This window comes from Schistocerca serialis, chromosome 7 (genome assembly GCF_023864345.2).
Source record: "Schistocerca serialis cubense isolate TAMUIC-IGC-003099 chromosome 7, iqSchSeri2.2, whole genome shotgun sequence".
In the NCBI taxonomy this organism is placed as follows: domain Eukaryota; kingdom Metazoa; phylum Arthropoda; class Insecta; order Orthoptera; family Acrididae; genus Schistocerca; species Schistocerca serialis.
This window is the reverse complement of record NC_064644.1, coordinates 529,086,633-529,098,729: the sequence shown is the minus strand read 5'-3', so window position 1 is coordinate 529,098,729 and position 12,097 is coordinate 529,086,633.

The following is a 12,097-nucleotide window of genomic DNA, read 5'->3' as shown; positions in this document are numbered from 1 at the left end:
GTCTGTGTTTAGAGATGCAAGGCGCAGACAGCCGTTTTAAGCACGCTCCGGGCAAGTAGTGCCTCGCACTACTTCTGTATTTGGTCAGTGTTGGCGTTCAGTTCAGAATTTGAACTGAGTCATTCTCTGGTTCAAACAGTAATCCGACTAAGATTTTTGAAAACAGTCAGCGAATAAGACGCTATTTCCATGGCAACCGCCGACATATCTATGCAAACACTGTTTTCATGGTCGAATTGTCAACCCTTGAGATATCTTTCTCAGTACACAATAATCTGATCATCTGATGCCTGCCTCACAAGGCTAGGATGCCGTTTCCACGACAACTATTGATGCACTTTAGTAACATTGTTCCGCTGTTATTACACAAATGTTGATGTGGTTCTGCCATAGTACAGTTATTTTCCATGGTGCCGACATCAGAAGAGAGCAAAATTAACCATATTGCTATGGCATCACATAACTGTAACATACAACGTATCTCCCCCAGTACAATCTGACAGCACCACTAACATCCACAGCGGAAAAGGACGCCATTTCCATGGTAACCCTCAATTATCCGCGTAAACGCTGGGGCAATGACAATCTTTGGTGCAGATTCTGTAGTTCTGAGTTTAGAGGGCAGCATACTCTAAGCCTTATTTCATACCAATGAATCATTTTAATATTACAATTTATATTCATTGATGAATAATGATCAATAACTGACATTACGATGTATTCCAACTGTAACTGTTCCTTCATAGTTATGTATTAAGTTATGTAATCATGAACGTGTTTTCTGATTGGTTACTTATGTCATACTCAGAACGGTGGGTGTGACGAGCCCTATACACAGTCAGAAGTTACACGAGCATCAAGGGTCAACGGAAGCAGTGTCCATCCACAGCTCTGGGTATAGTTTATTACTATTTATCTGATTTTTTATTTAGAGTAATTTCACTGATTGGGATCGACTCTGGTCACGTGCAGGGTCATCCTGTAAATTAAACTGTTTTCAGTTAGCAAGTCTCGGGAGCAGTTTTTGCTATTTCTTCTGTGACAAGAGCGGGTTTGGCTTATCATTGTAGTGTCAAAAAACTTTACACTGGTAGTGTTCTGCAAATTTCCATTTTCTGTGTAGCTAATCAGATGACTTTCTAGGCTGTGTAAATAATTTTCAGCTATATGCACTGTATTCTAGAGATGTGATGTCAGCTTCAGAGCGCTTTGTAATTGTGGATACATGTTCTCATGTTCTCCTGGCTGAAAATTGCATGTAAGGGCAGTTAATATCTGATTATAAAGCTACGTTTAACTGTATAGTTCCAAATCATCTTATGTTCAAGAGGCAGTGGAACGTAAAGTTGGTTAAGACTGATAGTGATGATTTGTCGTTTGTAGTGTTTGTCCTTAGCTCGGGACTGTAGTAAAGTGAGCCACGGATCAATGTATCTGATACTGATTAAAGGTTGATTCGTGTGTGGCAGCATAAGTGCATGTTAAGCTTGTCTAAATTGCAATTAAATTTTGTGGTAGGTTTTTCTGGTAACTATACTAACATTGGTTTTATGACAACCGGATTGGTCGAACTGGTGTTAAGTTATTCACATGTCAGTATCCCTAGGGCCAGTTAGGGTGCAATAATTTTAGAGTGATTCTGAACTTAAGCTTAATTGTTTTAAAAGGAATACCTTGAATGATTTTAATAGTTTTTAAAAGATACGTTTTAATGTTTAAAGGAAAGAAAATTTGGGCTATCTAGAGCTCCAGTGATTATTTTAAAGATCTTGGATGAGTAATTTTTTTATGGAAAAGGAAATTTTAGGTAATTCAGAATTTCAGTAATTACCTTTAAATATTTTGAATGATCTTCAGTTTTTTTTAAAAAGGCTATTGGTTCTGACGTTTAAAAATGAGGAGTGTGAGGGAATTTGTGAACCTTAGACCTTCAATCAACATTCTAAAACAATTTGCACGATTTTTATGTTTTTAGGATTTTTTGTTTTAATGTTTAACCTCATCGTTCTCTAGGACATATGTGGACCTTCGTTTATTATTTTTTTTCCTCTACAAATATGCGGGTCTTTCCACTTATAGAATGGTGATCCACAAGTGTGGACCTTTTAATCATTTGTTTTAACATTAGAACGCAGCACCTTGCAAAGAATAAATCGTGTGGTAATTTAGATTGCAAAAGTTTAGTTCATTACTACAAAATAACACACCTTGTGAGCATCCTCGTACATGGACCTTAGGTCATAATGCAGACAAGAAAAAAAGAAGTTAGATGTTCGACAACCAATAACAGTGAAACTCTATAATGATAATATGGGAGATGTTTATCTTTATGGCAGATTTGTATCATGTTACAGCTGTTATATTCACACAGGAAATGATCGGTTTGGATTCTTAATCATTTTATAGACCATGTGATTGCCAATTGTTGGGTGATGTACCACAGATGGTGTTCAATCAGTCTAATAGCTAAACAAAAAAAGACTCATGGTTGACTACAAAATACATGTTTGCAAAGTTATAATTAGTTACAAATATGTCATGCCAGTTAGGAGAATTCCTCTGATAGTGAAGATGTAGCTGATATAGAAAATCTGAATAAATAGCCAAGCAGAGTTCTTTTACAATCAGTTTCAGAACTTAGGTTTGACAATGTTGAGCACCTACTAAAATTTCATGATGCAAAGCATGTTTCAAAATTCAGGAAACACAGCCGCATTCCCAAGACAAGAGTCATATGCATCAAATGTGCAATTAATTTATGTATTGTTGAAAATAATTGTTTTGAATCTTACTCTAGGAAGTCTAGTTTTTTTACCGTTATTACTTGCCAGAAATTATTATATGATTTCTATTTCCTTGAACTTATGAAGTTATTTCACAGCAATGACAAAAACCTTTATTGGAAATCATGTATGAGGTGTTAACATTAAGAGACCCATTTTCTGCGTGCGTGAGCATATCCAGTTGATTGTCTAAATGAAATTGTTACTGTAACAGGAAGAGAAAATACAAAGCAAAGACTAATACATTTTCCTGATAGGTGAGATAGATGTTTACATAAGTTGACTTCTATGTATATTTTAGTGAATCATCAAAAAATATTTCTTCTGCATTTGTGTCATGCTGAAGACTTGATCTGTTGGAAAATATGAGAAGAAAAATTTCTTGCGAATGTTTTTGATCTCAAGAGTGAAGGAAGAGGTTAAGAGAAAGAAAGTATGAGTTTTCTTTATACCTGCGTAAACGAAGATAACCAATAAACATTCAGCTGCTGTGTTCAGCTGCTCATCACACCAGAATGATTGTGGTCTAGCTTGATCAGCTCCACAGGTTAACTTTCCATTTAAAGACTTACGAGAAGGCTGCAACTACAACCAAACTGCCCACCACACAGGCATCCCACATCTGTCAAGTCATACTGTGTCAGTCAAGTGTATAGCCATCTGTATCGAATCCAGAGGCTGAAGAATTTGTCAGCACAGGTACTGAGGAGACACTGTCGGCAAGGGATCGGGGCGCACAAGAACGTTCCAGCAGGGGTACCATTGAAGTTGCGCTCTCTACACTGATTCTGGAAGCACCAGAATTTTTAAGCCTTGAAGTGGATGTATATTCGAGCAGCAATGAGGACCTTACAACTTCGAAAACGCAATGATTTATTCATTTAACTTAGCAATCATTGTTAGCTGCAACAGGCAAAAGACTTTCTTGGTGCTGTACATTTTAGCGATTTTGAGTGAGATAAACTGATGTCGCAGTATTGTTCTTCAGCATACTAATGTAGAAGTCTGCACAGAAACAGGTAAGCGAAATATTCATGCAATACACGTGTTTATTTACATATAAACCGCTACTTCGGAGTTTTCCTTTGTGCGAGACTGTGTGTATAAGATTCATGTACCAATTTGAAGTTATAAATTCACATATTTTACTGCGGGTTGCTTCTGCAAAATCTGACAGTATCAATATTCTTCTGGTAAACCTTCCGGGATGTAAGGTTGTGGTCCATGAAACTCTTCAGCTCCTAACGTTTCGTCCAGAGCTGCGCTGGACATCTTCAGAGGGGTGTTTCTCCTCCGGTGAGTCTCTTCAGCTCCTAACGTTTCGTCCAGAGCTGCGCTGGACATCTTCAGAGGGGTGTTTCTCCTCCTCCCTCTGAAGATGTCCAGCGCAGCTCTGGACGAAACATTAGGAGCTGAAGAGTTTCATGGACCACGACCTTACATCCCGGAAGGTTTACCAGAAGATATGTCATCCAGTCGTGAAAGCTTTCATACTAGTATCAATATCCGTTTGTATAGTGACATATAGTGAAATTTATACTAGTATCAATATCCGTTTGTATAGTGACATATAGTGAAATTTATAATATTTGAGAGTGCCACAATTAACTAACCATTATCGTCAATTGTAGGCTTTAACTTAATTGTGCTCTTTTAAAATTTTTGATAACAGAAGGCCCATCCTCGTTCCACACAATCTCTCTCTAATACCGTTGTACAATTATGTGACAAATAGGTTACTTTTGAGAATTTTCACATTCTTAAAAAACTTTTTTTGTAAGTTATCAGTATGAGTATTTTGGATATGTAACTTATTTTATAGCAAATCGGTGTTTGTGATTCACAGTTGCTGCCAAAGAGTACATCATCCCTGAATTTTATCCTATATCAATGCAAATAGATGTTCACACATGAGAATTTTCGAGAGTTACCATTGTCTTCGCCTAATTTGTAGTGAATCAAGGTTTGTGACTTAGTTACTGTAGCAGATAGTCTAACTAACATTGTGTTACATCTAGCTTTCACTGAAAGAGGAATAGCCATAGATATTATCCATATTTATCATAAATTGACTATGTTTTCTAGTTTGCGAACAACTATAATTCACTTGAAAATGTTTTAGGAATCTGGCCATTTTTACAACAAGTTTCTGTGTTGCCTCAATAGAAATCTAATTTTGTGTATTTGCTTCAATTCTTACACAGAATTAACAACTTTTTTAGCTCAACTGATTAAAAGATAATAACCAGGATTAATTTAAAGTTATTTGTTCACTGCCTTATAATACATTGCACCACACAAAATGCAGCCCCGATTTGAATGATGTTCTCAAACACGGGATGAGTTTTTTGATGTTGGTAAGCAGCTGAAAATTGTCCTGACTACTGTCAAATAATTGGCAGCTGCTGTGAATCAGTGTGTTGGAAGAGCTCCTGAGAGTCATGTACCTGTGACACCTGTACTAGAGGTACCTTAAGTACTATCACCTCCCAGGGGTCCTGTATCCTCTGCAGAAAGTACAGAATCTTATTACTTGCCCCCTCGACTGCATGTGGCATGTCAATGACAGATCTACACGTCCTGCACAGTGTGGACAGGGCCAGGAGGACTCAAGATGTTGTACCTACCTCCCTTCAACAAGTTTGAGGTGCTGTCTTTCACTGAAACTGAGACAGTGGGACTCACTTTATCTGTTTTGGACAAACACTCTGTTTGGTGACAGGAGGCAGCAAATGCATAAGTGTAGGGATCTATTAACTGTTGGCAGTTCAAACATAAGGGGAATGATGGTGCCTCTTAGGGAAATGGCAGCAAGGGACAGGAAAGGACACCAGGTGCACTCAGTGTTTATGTCTGTGGGCCTTATTCAACATGCTGAAGATGCTATCCCAGCAGCCATTGAGGGAACAGGGTGCAACCAACTGCAGATTGTGCACACACTGGGACAAATGATGCCTGTTGTCTGGGCTCTGAGGTCATACCTGGGTCACCCCAGCGACTAGCAGAGAAGGTGGAAAAGACCAGCCTTTTCCATGGAGTTTCAACAAAGTCACAATTTGTATCATTTTCACCAGAACTGATCATGGCTCTCTGGTTCTGAGTCAAATGAAACAACTGAACCAGAGGCTTCTAAGGTTCTATGACAAGGTAGGATGCGATTTCTTGGAGTAGCGCCGTAGTGTTGTGAACTGTAGGGCCCCCAACTGAATCGGGCGTGCACCACAAATCAAAGGTTGCTCTTAGGTAGCCAGCTGTGGGTAGGGTGCACATAGGGTTTTTTTTAGATTAGGCAACTCTTCATCCAATCCCGACAATGATAGCTGTACGAAACCCAGAAGCAACAATGCAACAGTGAAAGAAATGCCTCTCACAGGTGCCAATATTAAAATCCTACTGGTTAACCACTGAAGCATTTACAACAATGTGTGTCAGTTCGAAACACTTCTAACACATAAGTGAAGCTCACATAATACTAGGTACAGAAGGCTCGTTGAAACCTGAAATTGATAGGTTTTTGGGGAAAATTTACATGTATATCAAAAGGATAGGCTAAGGGGAATAGGAAGTGGTATTTTTCACAGTAGACAAACTCAGATCCACTGACATAGAAGTTGAAGTTGCATGCGATAAATGTTTGGGCAAGACTAATAGAGGTGGCCATAAAATGATATTGGATCCTTCTGTCACCCACAGGACTCAACTCCTGATGTAACCGAAAACTTTAGAAAAAAAATGAGAACATGTTGGATCTAATGGTAACAAATAGGGGGATCTCTTCAAGGACATTGAAATCTAAACTGGTATCAGTGACCGTGACGTGGTTCTGTCAACAATGATTACCAAATTACAAAGGGCAACTAAAACAAGCAGAAATATACATATGTTCAGTAAACTAGATAAAATATCGGTAGTGTTTTATCTCGATTAGGAAATCGAAACTCTCAGCACAGGGCAGGAGCATGCGGCAAAATAGAAGAATAGTTGACCAAGCACTGGATAGATATATACTCAGTAGAATAGTTTACAAAGGAAGGTACCCTCCATGGTATAGAGTCACTATAAAAATATACTAAACCAACAGATTACACTGTGCAACAATTAAAATGTAAAACGAATGAAAGTAGCCAATTTCTATCAGTTCTAATGTGCTGATTGAGAATATCACAAAGCCAGCTCAAAATTAGCTCTAGTTTTAATTTTACACTGTTTTATTATGGTGACATAATTATATACAGATTTTTATGTTAAGTTTGAAATCAGATGATATAATGGTTTGTCAAAGTCATAGTTACTAGTAACAATGGAATATGTTATTGTCCCTGATCTTCCTTGTGTGCAATATTTTGGATATAAACATTTTGATACCAATTTTAGTGATCTTTTTGTCTCCTTCCTCTTCAACTTCAGTGACTTTATTAATGCATGTAATAATTTTTGCACATTTGTTTCCAGATCAACAACCAGTCATTCAAGTTGACTGCTATTGAAGTGAACAAAAATGTAATGAGTTTGTGTTAACAGTGCCGACACATTTTGCTGTATGTGTGTGGAGAAGTGACATTTGCTTCACAAAAACAGGAAATAACTCCACTGATTAAAAATCTTACTGTTATTTTGGGTGCAAAATAGGTGATTAGGATGAACCCTGGGCTCCACATGTGATCTGCAACACTTGTGGCACCAACCTCAGGAATTGGATGCATGGGAAAGGTCGTTGAACGCCCTTTGTAGGGCCCATGATCTGGCGTGAGCCAACTAACTATGTCAGTGACTGCTTCTTTTCTATGGTTCCTCCTATCAAGAAGGGAATATCTAAGAAGAAGAAGCAGACAGTGATCTATCCTAACATTCCATCTGCCATACATCCAGTTCTACTTGGGGAAGGACTGCCAATACCTGAACCACCGACAGAGTACAAGATTACTTCTGATGGGGATTCTGAATGTCCTGAACTACGTACATCACAAGATCCAGAGTTTCTTCCAAATATATCATCAACTGTTAACAGATCACCACCTTGAACCCTAAACTAGTATAGTAATACTCGATAGAGTAAACAGCTTGCAAGTAGCCAATACTCCAATGTCCAAGTTGAAGACTGTTTGATTCCGTATATTTATCTTTATACACTTTAACCTTGTTTATGTGGCAATGGCATCTACAACTTATGACTAGTCACATATAATAGTTTCCAAAGCACATTGAATATACCATTTAGCGAAACCTTGAAGCATGCAGAAAACATTAGCAAATCTTTTCCGTGCATTCCTCCATATTTAAACTAATGGCCCGAAACAAATTGGTAATTGTGAGAAACGTAAAATTAATTTATTTCTGTAATTTATTTACATATATTATTTTGTGTAAATATTGTCTTTGGCTTTGAGTTTAACAACTCTAAGAGCCTTATCTTCGGTCTTGTTGGTACGAGATGGATCTTTGGAACACGAGGTTTGGGGTCTTATCACTACCGACAGTTGGGTAAGGTTGTGATATGTATATGGCCGAAGACAATTGTAAACTTGGTGAAAGACAATAATGTGTCGAAGTGTTGTTAAATGTGAGAAGATTCATTAAATAGTGATGTTCATAAAATAAAGTACTCTTTTTCTCTAAAAGACAAAATGTTGTTGTTGTGGTCTTCAGTCCTGAGACTGGTTTGATGCAGCTCTCCATGCTACTCTATCCTGTGCAAGCTTTTTCATCTCCCAGTACCTACTGCAACCTACATCCTTCTGAATCTGCTTAGTGTATTCATCTCTTGGTCTCCCTCTACGATTTTTACCCTCCACGCTGCCCTCCAATACTAAATTGGTGATCCCTTGATGCCTCAGAACATGTCCAACCAACCGATCCCTTCTTCTGGTCAAGTTGTGCCACAAACTTCTCTTCTCCCCAATCCTATTCAATACTTCCTCATTAGTTATGTGATCTACCCATCTAATGTTCAGCATTCTTCTGTAGCACCACATTTCGAAAGCTTCTATTCTCTTCTTGTCCAAACTATTTATCGTCCATGTTTCACTTCCATACACGGCTACACTCCATACAAATACTTTCAGAAATGACTTCCTGACACTTAAATCAATACTGGATGTTAACAAATTTCTCTTCTTCAGAAATGCTTTCCTTGCCATTGCCAGCCTACATTTTATATCCTCTCTACTTCGACCATCATCAGTTATTTTGCTCTCCAAATAGCAAAACTCCTTTACTACTTTAAGTGTCTCATTTCCTAATCTAATTCCCTCAGCATCACCCGACTTAGACTACATTCTATTATCCTTGTTTTGCTTTTGTTGATGTTCATCTTATATCCTCCTTTCAAGACACTGTCCATTCCATTCAACTGCTCTTCCAAGTCCTTAACTGTCTCTGACAGAATTACAATGTCATCGGCGAACCTCAAAGTTTTTACTTATTCTCCATGAATTTTAATACCTACTCCGAATTTTTCTTTTGTTTCCTTTACTGCTTGCTCAATATACAGATTGAACAACATCGGGGAGAGGCTACAACCCTGTCTTACTCCCTTCCCAACCACTGCTTCCCTTTCATGTCCCTCGACTCTTATAACTGCCATCTGGTTTCTGTACAAATTGTAAATAGCCTTTCGCTCCCTGTATTTTACCCCTGCCACCTTTACAATTTGAAAGAGAGTATTCCAGTCAACATTGTCAAAAGCTTTCTCTAAGTCTACAAATGCTAGAAACGTAGGTTTGCCTTTCCTTAATCTTTCTTCGAAGATAAGTCGTAAGGTCAGTATTGCCTCACGTGTTCCAGTGTTTCTACGGAATCCAAACTGATCTTCCCCGAGGTTGGCTTCTACTAGTTTTTCCATTCGTCTGTAAAGAATTCGTGTTAGTATTTTGCAGCTGTGACTTATTAAGCTGATAGTTCGGTAATTTTCACATCTGTCAACACCTGCTTTCTTTGGGATTGGAATTATTATATTCTTCTTGTAGTCTGAGGGTATTTCACCTGTTTCATACATCTTGCTCACCAGATGGTAGAGTTTTGTCAGGACTGGCTCTCCCACGGCCGTCAGTAGTTCCAATGGAATATTGTCTACTCCGGGGGCCTTGTTTCGACTCAGGTCTTTCAGTGCTCTGTCAAACTCTTCACGCAGTATCGTATCTCCCATTTCATCTTCATCTACATCCTCTTCCATTTCCATAATATTGTCCTCAAGTACATCGCCCTTGTATAGACCCTCTATATACTCCTTCCACCTTTCTGCTTTCCCTTCTTTGCTTAGAACTGGGTTTCCATCTGAGCTCTTGATATTCATTCAAGTCGTTCTCTTATCTCCAAAGGTCTCTCTAATTTTCCTGTAGGCAGTATCTATCTTACCCCTAGTGAGATAGGCCTCTACATCCTTACATTTGTCCTCTAGCCATCCCTGCTTAGCCATTTTGCACTTCCTGTCGATCTCATTTTTGAGACGTTTGTATTCCTTTTTGCCTGTTTCACTTACTGCATTTTTATACACTCCTGGAAATTGAAATAAGAACACCGTGAATTCATTGTCCCAGGAAGGGGAAACTTTATTGACACATTCCTGGGGTCAGATACATCACATGATCACACTGACAGAACCACAGGCACATAGACACATGCAACAGAGCATGCACAATGTCGGCACTAGTACAGTGTATATCCATCTGTCGCAGCAATGCAGGCTGCTGTTCTCCCATGGAGACGATCGTAGAGATGCTGGATGTAGTCCTGTGGAACGGCTTGCCATGCCATTTCCACCTGGCGCCTCAGTTGGACCAGCGTTCGTGCTGGGCGTGCAGACCGCGTGAGACGACGCTTCATCCAGTCCCAAACATGCTCAATGGGGGACTGATCCGGAGATCTTTCTGGCCACGGTAGTTGACTTACACCTTCTAGAGCACGTTGGGTGGCACGGGATACATGCGGACGTGCATTGTCCTGTTGGAACAGCAAGTTCCCTTGCCGGTCTAGGAATGGTAGAACGATAGGTTCGATGACGGTTTGGATGTACCGTGCACTATTCAGTGTCCCCTCGACAATCACCAGTGGTGTACGGTCAGTGTAGGAGATCGCTCCCCACACCATGATGCCGGGTGTTGGCCCTGTGTGCCTCGGTCGTATGCAGTCCTGATTGTGGCGCTCACCTGCACGGCGCCAAACACGCATACGACCATCATTGGCACCAAGGCAGAAGCGACTCTCATCGCTGAAGACGACACGTCTCCATTCGCCCCTCCATTCACGCCTGTCGCGACACCACTGGAGGCGGGCTGCACGATGTTGGGGCGTGAGCGGAAGACGGCCTAACGGTGTGCGGGACCGTAGCCCAGCTTTATGGAGACGGTTGCGAATGGTCCTCGCCGATACCCCAGGAGCAACAGTGTCCCTAATTTGCTGGGTAGTGGCGGTGCGGTCCCCTACGGCACTGCGTAGGATCCTACGGTCTTGGCGTGCATCCGTGCGTCGCTGCGGTCCGGTCCCAGGTCGACGGGCACGTGCACCTTCCGCCGACCACTGGCGACAACATCGATGTACTGTGGAGACCTCATGCCCCACGTGTTGAGCAATTCGGCGGTACGTCCACCCGGCCTCCCGCATGCCCACTATACGCCCTCGCTCAAAGTCCGTCAACTGCACATACGGTTCACGTCCACGCTGTCGCGGCATGCTACCAGTGTTAAAGACTGCGATGGAGCTCCGTATGCCACGGCAAACTGGCTGACACTGACAGCGGCGGTGCACAAATGCTGCGCAGCTAGCGCCATTCGACGGCCAACACCGCGGTTCCTGGTGTGTCCGCTGTGCCGTGCGTGTGATCATTGCTTGTACAGCCCTCTCGCAGTGTCCGGAGCAAGTATGGTGGGTCTGACACACCGGTGTCAATGTGTTCTTTTTTCCATTTCCAGGAGTGTATTTTCTCCTTTCATGAATTAAATTCAATATTTCTTCTGTTACCCAAGGATTTCTACTAGCCGTCGTCTTTTTACCTACTTGATCCTCTGCTGCCTTCACTACTTCATCCCTCAAAGCTACCCATTCTTCTTCTACTATATTTATTTCCCCCATTCCTGTCAATTGCTCCCTTATGCTCTCCCTGAATCTCTGTACAACCTCTGGTTCTTTTAGTTTATCCAGGTCCCATCTCCTTAAATTCCCACCTTTTTGCAGTTTCTTCAGTTTTAATCTACAGGTCATTACCAATAGATTGTGGTCAGAATCCACATCTGCCCCTGGAAATGTCTTACAATTTAAAACCTGGTTCCTAAATCTCTGTCTTACCATTATATAATCTATCTGATACCTTTTAGTATCTC